The sequence below is a fragment of the Zea mays genome, chromosome 8 (genome assembly GCF_902167145.1).
Source record: "Zea mays cultivar B73 chromosome 8, Zm-B73-REFERENCE-NAM-5.0, whole genome shotgun sequence".
NCBI classification, from domain to species: Eukaryota; Viridiplantae; Streptophyta; class Magnoliopsida; order Poales; family Poaceae; genus Zea; species Zea mays.
Genome location: NC_050103.1, coordinates 44572004 through 44585213, shown reverse-complemented (window position 1 = coordinate 44585213; position 13210 = coordinate 44572004).

Below are 13210 nucleotides of genomic sequence, written 5' to 3'. Positions count from 1 at the left end.
ATCACCCCTAGGCCGAGCGCCCGGAGATACTTCAGTAGGATCTGAGGAAGGACAGGACACGGCTATATTGCTATTACAAATCATAAACAAATCTTAAAGCCTAAGATTACAACACGATAAAAACTATTAGTTGATACCTAATTGACCTTCGGCCTCTGCGCTCTTTTTAGCAGCCTCAGCTACTTCTCTAGCATCGTGAATACCCTTTTCACTTCTTCGAATAATTTCTCCGGCCATCTCTCGGCCACCATTATCCCAGATATCAGTAAAAAACTTTCCACCAATTATACTAGCTTCGGCCGAAGGATCTTTTGTATCTTCAAAGGACAAAGCAGCTTCGGACTGTGCTAAAATTTTTACATGTTCACAGCCCTCCTTCTCTAAGATAGTGGCAATCCCTCTGGCGCCAGAGAAGGCACATATATCTCCTCGGCTATTTAAAATTTCTTCAAAGGCTTCGGCTTCGTGGTTAATCCATTCGATGACACCTTCGGGATTGCCTCTTGAAAAGTTTTCCTCACTTGAGAATGCGCCGACCTTGGCGAAGCTAGCCTTTAATTTCTTGACACAATCTATAGATTTATTGTAGCATCTCTTTTTGGACGAACGAAGCTCTTCAACAGTCACTTCTAGGTGATCTGCCCATTGATCGCTGAGTTCACGCTTTGTTTCTTCAAGTATGCGTTCTTCCTTGGCTCTGGCCAGTTGTTTCCGAAGGTCTTCAATTTCGCGTTTCTGAGCTTCAGCTTGAATTTTAAAAGCAGCTTCGTCCTCTTTTATTTTATTTATCAATGAGTATAATATTTTGTCTTTTTCGAGACCTTCGTTCCTCAGTTCAATTACTTCGGAACGAAGGTTGCTCAGGGCTATTGTACACCCTTCGTCTTCAGCATCTTTCTGTGCTCTAAGAGCATTGCTAAGTATCAAGCCCTGCAAAAAGAAATATGTGTGTGTGTCAGTGGGTTTAAACGAACGGAAAAATACAAGGATTTCATATATCGTACCTTTAAGCTATTGTAAGCTAGGCTGTCGGCCAGATCGTTCTTCGACAGCACTGAGAGCCCGTCTTCTAAAGTCGGGAATCCGAAGCTCTTGCTCATCTCCCGGCAGACAGAAATTTCCTTGCTGTCGGGAAGACAATACAAGAAGTCTTCTTCTCCACTGCCATTAAATATTAACGCCCCCTTTGGATATTTCAGTTTTTGGGCATAATGCTGGGCCTCTTGTTCTTCTTTTTCTGATAATTTTTCCCCGAAGCATGACGGAAAATATAATCACGAATTTTGGGGGATGCTTCGGGGGCAACAACACCGGTTTCTTCAACAAAAGTTGGCTTTGTTATTTTTTCTGCCTCACTTTCCAAAGGTTTTCCCTTTACGGGCTCTGAGGGCCCAGCTTCGGCTTCAGCCCCTTGCTCTGGGATTGTAGAACCAGAAGTTTCAACTGTTGTTTCAGGAGTAACAGCAGCCTTCTTCGGAGGTGTGCTCGAAGATTTGATCGTTTCTAGTACATCTAGCACATTAGCCATTCTCTTTCTCTTCGGAGTTACGGCTGGCACTTTTTCATTTTTTGCTGTCCCAATGATTGCTGTAGGACTCAAAACTTCTGATGTTTTGGAGCCCTCAGTTGTTTCCTTTATCTCTTCCATTTTTTCTGTGAATGGCGCTTCGGCCTTCTCTTTCGTTTCTGGTAACAAAATCTTTGATTGCTCCAATTTTGTCTTTGTTGGCACTTCGGCCATTTCTGCGACTTCTGGCAGCAAAGTTGGCTCCGCTGGTTTTTTAGCTTCGGTGGCCGAAGAAGTTTCTCCGGTAAACTCAGGCACCGAAGCTGGTTCAATATAGCGCGGCCGATGCGTGAGAACCTTTATCTTCTTCCTTTTCGGTTCTGGCTCGCTAGGAGCAGCTGCAGTTTCTTCTTTTGCAGAGGTTGTGTTTTTTCTTTTCTGCCTTCGGGTGGGATAGCAATAGTCAGGGTAGACAAACCTGATAGCATCAAATACCCGATTCAGCCTCTTCTTTTTTCGGCCTCCGAAGGCTGCTGACATTGCAGTATCTTCGGCCTTCGAGTAGGTACCAAGCAGCTCATCACTTAAATTATCAATGCTTTTCAACCACTCATCATCTGGTTCAATAAATTTATCTCCAAACTTAAAAGTGTACTTAAACCTGACAAGTCCACCTTCGTCGGCCTCTTTAATGGTTTCTTGTGGCATTTCCCATTTCTCTGCAAGCGGCCACACCCTGAAGGCGATGTGCTCTTGTACTAAGTCCCTTGTTCCTATAAAAGAACAGACAATGCCGAAGGCTCTCTGGCATTCTTCGGCAGCTTCATTCATTTCAACCTTCGGCCTGCGAAGGCCGAAGCTTTGCCAAATAGGGCGCATAATTATACCCTTGATATCTTCTCGAGCTTTCAGATCATTTTTTACATAGAACCATTCTGTCATCCAGCCGCTGGGCCATCTTTTCCGAAAAGTTGGCACGGGGCAGCTTGATCCAGACCGAGAAACAAAATTGTAGCAGCCAAAGTTATTGTGATACTGTTCCTTACCCCAAGGTATCGTTTCGTATGATAATTCGTGCATATTGCAGAAACTTTTTGCATCAGGCTTCAGACCTTGGCTTCGCACGGCCCACACAAAGATATTCAGCCTTATGATTGCCTCGGGGGTAAGTTGGTGAAGATAGACTTCAAAAATCTTCAGCACCTCCACGACGAAGCTGCTCAAGGGCAATCGCAGCCCAGCCTTCAAAAAGCTTCGGAACACTACGACTTCATTCTCTTCGGGGTGTGGACAAGTCTTCTCCCCTTCGTCGGCCCTCACAACGGACAAGTCCCGGAAATACCTTCCTCTCATGTTAACAAGATGATTCTCTTTGATAGTTGATTTACCATAAACTGAATGGCTTGGTCGCCAGGGGCGATCTTCGGAGTCTTCGCCACCGCTGTCCACATCATAACTTTCACTGTCACCAGTATCTTCAGACAGCCCTTCCAGAATCTCCTTGGTGATTTTTTCTGTGTTGGTCTTCGACATCGCTATAAGAAATCCTAAGTTCTTCTCTTCATCAAGACTCAGCTTCATCTCAGCAGCAGCCTTCTTAGCAGCTTCAGACATCTTCGGAAACACTAAAAAACTGTTTTCAAAGCCGAAGCTTCAAAGCTGAAAGCTTAGCAAATCACAGCGCACAAGAGCTAAAAATTGAGTGAGCGGGAGTGGTTGGCCAGAAAGCGTGCAAAATGAGTTTGCGGTATGGCCGTATTTATACGCTTGGTGCGTTGAAAGTTGAAAGACCCCACTTGTCATTGAATGTTGCTATTCTAGCAAAGGGAAGGTGTTTTTTCGGACCTTCGGCGTAAAGCCTTCGTCCATATCGCAATCTAAATTTATTATTTCAAACAAATTAATATTGCGAGGGGCTACTGTTGGGGACCTTCGGCGTCCGAAGGTCCTCAAAAACAGGATTTAACAGTATTTCTGTAGTACAATGTGTGAACAGGTACCCTCGGACTAGAGTCGGCATTGCAGTAGACTGGAATAATACGAAGCTTGATACAGAGCCGAAGGTGTTGAGCAGGAATGCTTCGGCGTAACAGCAAAGAGTGGAACCGACTTAAAGATGAAAAGGCTATTCAGACCTCGATAGACTACTATAGAGTTATTATCAAATGTAAAGGGCATGAATGTAATTTTGTAAGGGCTGTGTCCCGTGTCTATAAATAGGTGAACAGTATCCCCGTACTGTTCACGCTGACTTGGCATTCGCTTTTTGCGTCACGCTTGTACTGTCATTTCCTTCCGATTGAAGGTACACTTGTAGTTCAATAATATTTTTGTTTATGCTCAATAATAATAAATGATTGTTCATGTTTTCTTTTACATTCTTTATATTTCATCCTTCGTCATTGTTTGGATTTATGAAGGTATGACCTTCATAACCTTCGTCCGTAAGTCATTATATCCTAGGGGAAATAATGCTTCGGAGGACGAAGGGCGTTAACGATTAACATTTTCTATGTTGCCTTGTTCTTAACTCTTAGCACTTGAGAACAAGTCCCCAACAACTACCTTACCCGAAAGGGGCAAGGGCAGTAGGGGAGTTGCATGCAAGGAGGTTCTCGGGTTGATTTAGCTGCGATGGCGGTCAGACGGGGGATTCTTGCAAGTGCTCTTCCCATAAACTGTAGCGGGTTTTCGGAAGCTAGTGGAACTTTGTAAAGGCCTCGTAGTGGATCCCTAGCCATTCACCTCGGTAGTGTCTAAGGGCCTAGCTAACCCTGGCGACATGGGATACACGACTTGTGGGTAAAGGGTACAACCTCTGCAGAGTGTAAAACTGGTATACTAGCCGAGCTCACGGTCATGAGCAGCTCAGGACTCTCTGATGATTAAATTATGGAACCTAAACTCAATTTGTCATTTGCATTTGCATGGGTATATTATTAATTTTGTTCTCTATTATTTTATTATGGTTTGGTATTTACTTACACTTAGTAACTGCTAATAAAAGTTTGACCAACATTAAAAGCAATGCTCAGCTTTAACCATTCTCTTTGATAAGCCTTACACTCCATGAGCTCCCACCTTTGGTGAGTTCATGTCACATTATTCCCCACAACTTGTTGAGCGATGATCATGTGTGAGCTCACCCTTGCTGTCTCACACCCCCCCACAGGAGAAGAGCAGGTGGTTCAGGAGGAGCCACAAGGCGAGGAGTATGATCTGATCTAGGTGGCGTTTCTCAGTTGACATTGGCGCCGACGATCCTTAGTTCGTTTTATCTTTATTATTTTATTTTGTAATAAGTCTTCCGCTATGTAATAAATACTCTGATGTTTTATGACATTTATCTCTATACACTCTGTTATTATATATGTTGTCTTCTTGGTGCATGTATGAGATGCACCTGGCTTTGTTCCTTAAAGCCGGGTGTGACAGAAGTGGTATCAGAGGAAATGTTGACTGTAGGACGAAATCTAGATAGAAATGGACAAAACCCTTCACTACTTACCTTACTCTAATTCATTCTATACTTATCTCATCTTGATCTTGTCTCACCTTTTGCTTTCCTACTCTGATTACTCTTACCTTCTCTACTCTGAGACGAGATGGATTTCACACCTTGGAATCCTACATCTATGATATTTTAAGAGTTAGGAAACCTAAGACAAAAATTAAAATTATTTTTCTATTAAAAAAATGTTGGTTGATTGTTCTGATGATCAATGCTTGATTTGCTTCTTTGATTGATTGATATATTATATATGGACATCTTAGCATGTACCACCATAAGGTAATGTATTAGCTTTAGTGGATAACACACTAATCTACTTAGCTAATAAATCCCCCGCAGTAACATTTCTCGTAATTACTCGCCTTGTCTACAATTCTTCCTTTCTTACCCTATGTTTCTAATCTAGATGGCTACCCCTATACTGTTAGAAGAGAGCAGTATAGACGTGATCCTTGGTATATCGTGGTTAAGAAAGGCAAAGGTAGTATATACACTGTGCTAAGGGAATCATAGAACTCACCAGTTCCAAAGGAGAAAGAATTCAAGTTAATATTGCAGTAACCACCTCATTCAAACGGGCAATGTTCTTTATACCGGAGGAGTTTATTGGAGACAACATCCGTGTGGTTAGAGATTTTCCGGATGTCTTTCCAGAGGAGTTGCCAGGGATGCCACCTGATAGAGAAGTTGAGTTTGTAATTGATCTTCTACCTGGAACTGCCCCTATTTCTAAACGGCCATATAGGATGTATGTAGAAGAGTTAAAGGAACTTAAGAAGAAGTTAACGGAGTTGCAAGAGGCTGGGTACATTCGTCCGAGTTCCTCACCTTGGGGGAGCGCCAGTTCTATTTGTACAGAAGAAAGATGGATCGCAAGGGATGTGCGTGGATTATAGGACCCTTAATGATGTTACCGCGAAGAACAAGTACCCGTTACCCCGCATTGAAGATTTATTTGATCAGATGAGAGATGCAAGGGTATTCTCGAAGATTGATCTCCGATCGGGTTACCATCAAATGAAGATTAGGCCATCGAATGTGCCCAAGACGGATTTCTCGACCCGATATGGTTTATATGAGTTCGTTGTTATGTCATTTGGATTAACTAATGCACCAGCCTATTTTATGGATCTGAAGAATAAGGTGTTCATGATCTGGACAGATTCGTCATGGTATTCATCGACGATATTCTTATCTATTCTAAGAGTGATAGTGATCATGAGGGACATCTGAGATTGGTGCTACAGAAGCTACGAGATAATCAACTCTATGCCAAGTTTAGCAAGTGCGAGTTTTGGATTGACAAGGTGCCATTCCTTGGTCATATTATTTCTAATGGAGGAATAGCAGTGGATCCTGCTAAAGTGAAGGAGATAATGGAGTGGAGAGTGCCCACTACAGTTACTGAGATTCGGAGTTTCTTGGGACTCGCAGGATATTATTGGAGGTTTATTGAAGGGTTCGTTAAGATTGCCAAGCCTATGACCTCACTTCTGGAGAAGGGAAGAGAGTTTAAGTGGGACGAGAAGTGCCAAGTATACACGGATCATAAGAGTTTGAATTACATATCCACTCAGAAGGATCTCAACCTTAGGCAACGCTGTTGGATGGAGCTAATTAAGGACTATAATTTGGAAATTCACTATCACCCGGGCAAGGCGAATTTGGTTGCAGATGCCTTGAGTCGAAAGGAGCATGTTCATTCAGTTGTTGTTGCCCAGCTACCCGATGAGATTGTTGAGGACTTCAAGAGACTTAACCTGGGGATGGTTGCTCACACTGAAGGAGTTACTATTGATGTGGAACTTACCCTGGAGCAAGAAATCCGCAAAGGACAGATTGGTGATGCTAGGATACAAGAGATCAAGGATCTGATTACTGAAGGTCGAGGTCCGGAATTCACGGAAGATGAACAAGGCACCGTATGGTTCAAGGATCAGATATGTGTCCTAAGATTGATAGCCTTCATCAGACTATTTTAAAGGAGGCCCATGACTCGGATTATTCTATTCATCCTGGGAGTACTAAGATGTATCATGATTTGAAGCTGAAATACTGGTGGTATGGATTGAAAAGAGATGTGGCTGCACATGTGGCTATGTGCGATGTGTGTCAAAGAGTTAAGGCTAAACACGAGAGACCAACTGGACTACTGCATTCACTAAAGATACCCAAGTGGAAGTGGGAAGAGATTGGTATAGACTTCATTACTGGATTGCCTCGCACCTCGAAAGGATATGATTCTATATGGGTTATTGTGGATAGACTGACCAAAGTGGCTCATTTCATTCCGATCAAGACTACTTATAAGTGATCTCAATTGTTTGAATTATATATGGCTCGGAGTGTGTCTCAACATGGTGTACCGAAGAAGGTCATTTTGGATAGAGGATCACAGTTTACCTCCAGATTTTGGAAAAGTTTTCATAAGAACATGAGTACAAAGTTGAATTTCAATACAGCTTATCACCCTCAGACTGATGGACAGACTGAAAGGACAAATCAAGTTTTGGAGGATATGTTGAGAGCTTGTGCCCTTCAACATGGAGGAAGTTGGGATAAAAGTCTACCATATGCTGAGTTCTTATATAATAATAGTTATCAGGCCAGTCTGAAGATGTCACCTTTTGAAGCTTTATATGGGAGGAAGTGCAGGACTCCTCTGTATTGGGATCAAACTGGAGAAAGACAATTCTTTGGGCCTGAATTGATTCAAGAAGCAGAAGAACAAGTCCGTATAATTCGAGAGAATTTGAGGGTGGCTCAAACCAGGCAAAAGAGCTACGCAGATAATAGAAGAAGACCACTGGAATTTGAAGGAGATTATGTGTATCTCAAGGTGTCACCACTTCGTGGAATGAGGAGATTCAAAGTTAAGGGCAAATTGTCCCCTCGCTACATTGGACCATTCTTGATCTTTAGGCGAGTTGGGGAGATGGCATACCAACTCGAGTTACCTGCTAGTCTATCGGATGTGCATAATGTGTTCCACGTATCTCAGCTTAAGAAGTGTCTCCGTGTACCTGAAGAACAGTTACCAATGGAAGACCTTAGTGTTCAAGATGACCTGACTTATGCTGAGTACCCCATCAAGATTTTGGATACTTTGACTCGAGTTACGAGGAATAAGGTTATAAAGATGTGCAAAGTGCAATGGAGCCACCACGGTGAAGATGAAGCAACTTGGGAAAGAGAAGAAGAGCTTCGCATAGATTTCCCCCACCTTTTCCCTCGTTCTTCCTAAATCTCGGGGACGAGATTATTTTTAAGGGGGGTAGGATTTGTAACACCCACTTTGTAATAATATGAATAGAGAAAACAATTTCTCCTTATGTCAGTTTAACCTTTGTGCATCATCACATGTGAACACCATGTCCAAAAACAATTAATAAAAAGATATGCTACTAAATCAATGCATCATGCTGAATATTTTATTTGTGTGTACATCTTTGTGACAATATTATAATAATGTGAAAAGAAATACATTAAATATCCAGATGGGGATTTAAATCCTAAATAATCCTAGAATTAAGAAAAGAGAGAAGGAAGAGATTATACAAAATAGAGGAAAATAAATATATGAAAGAATACATTTTGTCCCTACTAATATTTTAATTTAGGTATTTAACTCAGTTATGAAGCTCACAAACAAGTTTGAATTCAAAATGGAGATTTAAAAATGAAATGAAACAGAAAATAAAAAGAAAAAAAAAGAGACGAAACCTAATTGGGCCGTGAATAACCATTTCGGCCCACTTCTGATTCCATACCGCGCAGCCCAGCTCATTCACCATTACACCGACGGGCGGGGCCCACCGCTCAGCCACACCACCTCTGCGCCGCGCGCGTTATTCGGCTGACAGGTGGGGCGCAGACCCACTGTTCCTCTTCCCCGTTTCCTTCTCAACTGGGGTTAGCTCAACGGAAATCACGGGCGGGCGCAACTACCTCTGCGGCCTGCTGACTTTTCTTCGCCCTGGGCATAAAAGGTGTGCCGCCACGCTCTGCTACCCCGTCTTCTTCGCTGGCCTCTGCGACCACGACCCCTACCGAGCTGTCCCTATCGCTTCCGTCGTGTCCACCATTAACGATCGCAGAGAGATTTGTGTGAGTGCCGCTGCGGTTAGATTCTATCCTGGTCGTCGGTCCGGCCTCGGAGGGAGGGCGAAGGGCTACCGGTGTGCAGCGAACCTGGAGATAACTCCCTGGAGCAAGGAGATGGACGGACTCGTCCAAATTGCTCGTCGGTCGGATGCTGCGGCCACGGATCCTCCATGCGGCATGGTCAACCACGTCGTCGACTCCATAGCCGGTAAGATGCCGCTAACCTTACTCACCATGAGCTCCGCCTTGTGTTGCGCCTCTTGGATAGGAAAACGGTGCTCTGATGCGCAATCGGGTGTGGCTCCGGCGAGCCCGCCACTGCATTCGTTGGGGCACCGCCGTGTGAGTCCAGGGAGGTCCTCGTCGTCGGCGTTGGGAGGGGAGAGGAAGTCTCTGCCGTTAGATCTGAATGCACGGTCTTGATTAGAACACAGATACCGGTTTGGCCTGGGTTCATCCCCGCCGTCCGCTGCGAATCAAACGGGTGGCAAACAATCTAAGTACTTAAGAATATACACCGTTGATGCGAGATCCGAGGAACTGCGTTGCGCGTGGATTCTGGATGGCGTTCGGTCTAATCCGGGCCGTTCAGGATGGATCCAATGGCCCTAGATTCGCGGAACCCCTTCGTTTGCGCAGTTTGCGGAAAGAACCTTATGATTTTAGAGAACCAACCCGCGGTCCACAGGAACTATTCTCTGTGTCTTAGGAAACTTACCCTGAGGCCCCTGCCTTTCTCAGTATTGTTGCGCCCAGACCAGAGAGTAGAAAAATCAGAGAAATTAAATTATAAATAGATTTTTAATATATAAATAATTGTTATAACTTGCTAAATTCATAGAAAATTTATTTTTGGTCCAAATTAACCCATTTCAAATTTCTAAATTTTTGTAATATTATTCTTTACCACTTAGAGCCTCTGTTTTATCATGACAACAGTAAGAAAATTAATCTCACACTTAATCCTATTTTAAACACATAAAACCTTTGAAAATCCATAACTTAAAATCTATAACTCGAAAAATTATGATTCCTGTTCCTAGGATTTTATTTTAATGTGTAGAATATTACTGTGTATTTTGTTTACATGTTTGGTGTAATGTTAATTTCTCTATATGCACTGTGCTTGTTTGTATTGTGGCGAGTAGAAGAGCACGTGACTGAGGATCCTGGTGAGCAGCAGGTTGAAGTAGCTGAGCAGGAGCTCATTGAAGGCAAGTTGTGCCCTTGATTCACTTTTGTTACCCAATAATGTTCTTTATAATCATCTACCATGCATAGGTTAATTTTGATGGGACCCGATAGGTCACCCTAGATTGTTTATCTCATTACCTTGTTTACCCCTGAATCACTTGGGTAGTTTTGCTATTGCTTTACATGGTTTTGGGATAATCATTTATTATATCTATGTTCCAATTCTTTTGTTATTCTATTTATGTTCATGTCAAGATCATTAATGTTAATTGGAACATAGAGCTTAACTTGAGAAACACGTGCCACCACAAGGGTTTATGGACGCCCTTGGCTGATTAATTAGGAAAGCTAGTGGAAGACTACCTTACCCGAAAGGGGCAAGGGCAGTAGGGGAGTTGCATGCAAGGAGGTTCTCGGGTTGATTTAGCTGCGATGGCGGTCGGACGGGGGATTCTTGCAAGTGCTCTTCCCATAAACTGTAGCGGGTTTTCGGAAGCTAGTGGAACTTTATAAAGGCCTCGTAGTGGATCCCTAGCCATTCACCTCGGTAGTGTCTAAGGGCCTAGCTAACCCTGGCGACATGGGATACACGACTTGTGGGTAAAGGGTACAACCTCTGCAGAGTGTAAAACTGGTATACTAGCCGAGCTCACGGTCATGAGCAGCTCAGGACTCTCTGATGATTAAATTATGGAACCTAAACTCAATTTGTCATTTGCATTTGCATGGGTATATTATTAATTTTGTTCTCTATTATTTTATTATGGTTTGGTAATTACTTACACTTAGTAACTGCTAATAAAAGTTTGACCAACATTAAAAGCAATGCTCAGCTTTAACCATTCTCTTTGATAAGCCTTACACTCCATGAGCTCCCACCTTTGGTGAGTTCATGTCACATTATTCCCCACAACTTGTTGAGCGATGATCATGTGTGAGCTCACCCTTGCTGTCTCACACCCCCCCCCCCCCACAGGAGAAGAGCAGGTGGTTCAGGAGGAGCCACAAGGCGAGGAGTATGATCTGATCTAGGTGGCGTTTCTCAGTTGACATTGGCGCCGACGATCCTTAGTTCGTTTTATCTTTATTATTTTATTTTGTAATAAGTCTTCCGCTATGTAATAAATACTCTGATGTTTTATGACATTTATCTCTATACACTCTGTTATTATATATGTTGTCTTCTTGGCGCATGTATGAGATGCACCTGGCTTTGTTCCTTAAAGCCGGGTGTGACAGTCTTGATGCAAGACAACCGAGTCATTGCTTACGCATCAAGAGCACCCATGCCTCATGAGCAAAATTATCCCACTCATGACCTGGAGTCCGAAATTGCAATGCAACTGTGTTATGATGGATTCTCACATTGACACCTTGTGTGATGAGTTGAGCAAGATGAAGATTGAAGTGATTCCTTCTGGTGCTTTGTCTCACATTTCCGTTGAGCCAGCTTTGAAAGACCAGATCATCATGGCCCAGCTCAGTGACAAGGGAGTGCAAATTATTAAGGAGAACCTCCATCAGAAGACCGAGAAGTATAAATGTTTCTGCCAAGATTGAAAGGGTATATTGTGGTTTGAAAGTAGATTGGTGGTTCCTAAAAATAAGGATCTCAAGAAGAAAATCTTGGACGAGGCCCATCTCTCCAAATTCTCTATGCATCCAGGGAGCACCAAAATGTACCATGATCTGAAGCCCTTGTATTGGTGGACCAGAATGAAGAGGGAGATAGCCCAGTATGTATCGGAATGTGACACCTGTCAGAGGATAAAGGCAAGCCACTTGAAATCAGCTGGAGCTTTGCAACCCCTATCTATACCTTCATGGAAATGGGATGACATCAGCATGGATTTCATTGTGGGTCTGCCCAACACCTCTCGTCATCATGATTCGATTTGGGTTATTGTGGACCGACTGACGAAAGTGGCACATTTTCTCCCAGTGCACACCACTGATATGGCTCAAAAGTATGTAGAGTTGTACATTGACCGGATCGTGTGTTACCATGATAAGAGGAGGAAACCTCTCCAGTTTGAGGTGGGAGATTTCGTATATTTGAAAGTATCACCCACTAAGGGAGTGCAGAGATTTGGGATCAAAGGCAAGTTAGCCCCTCGTTACATTGGACCTTATGAGATCATAGAAGCATGTGGACCCGTGGCATACAAATTGAAGTTACCTCCAAAAATGTCTACTATCCACAATGTGTTCCATGTATCCCAACTAAAGAAGTGTGTTCGATTACCGATCGAGATCATAGCAGAACCAGAATTGGAGATAGAGCCAGATCTATCCTACCAAGAGTACCCTTCCAAGGTTCTGGATTGCAAAGAAAGATCAACTCGAGCTAAACCGATCAAGATGTATAAGATCCAATGGAGTAATCACTCAGAGGAAGAGGCTACTTGGGAGACTGAAGAATTTCTGCGTTCCAACTTCCCCGATTGCCTACATAAGGAAATTGGTATGTAATCATGCCCAACCCCTCCTCCTGCCCTTCGAATCTAAATTTCAGAAAAAATGATCTTAAAGTAGAATGAGTTAATTATAGAACTAAAGATAAAAGGACTTCCTTCTGAAGTTGCAAAGAGAATGACATTCGAAGAGTAGTTTGTCTTAATAAATAAAGCACCCACTTCATGTAAGTCTCATCCTTCGCTTCACCCCGGGAGGACTCTGACCCGAATCTTGGGCCGAGATTCCATTAAGGGGGGAAGGCCGTGACACCCCAGTGTCACCTAGGGCTTTTCTCAGTGCTAACCCAAGAACCATCATTCATGTAAGCCAAATTGAGCATGAAGCACCAAATCAAATTAAGAATCAAAGATCCACTAAGTTTATATCTAAAAGAATCATGTCTAACACAATTGAGGTTTTCAAAAAGGAAAAATGTT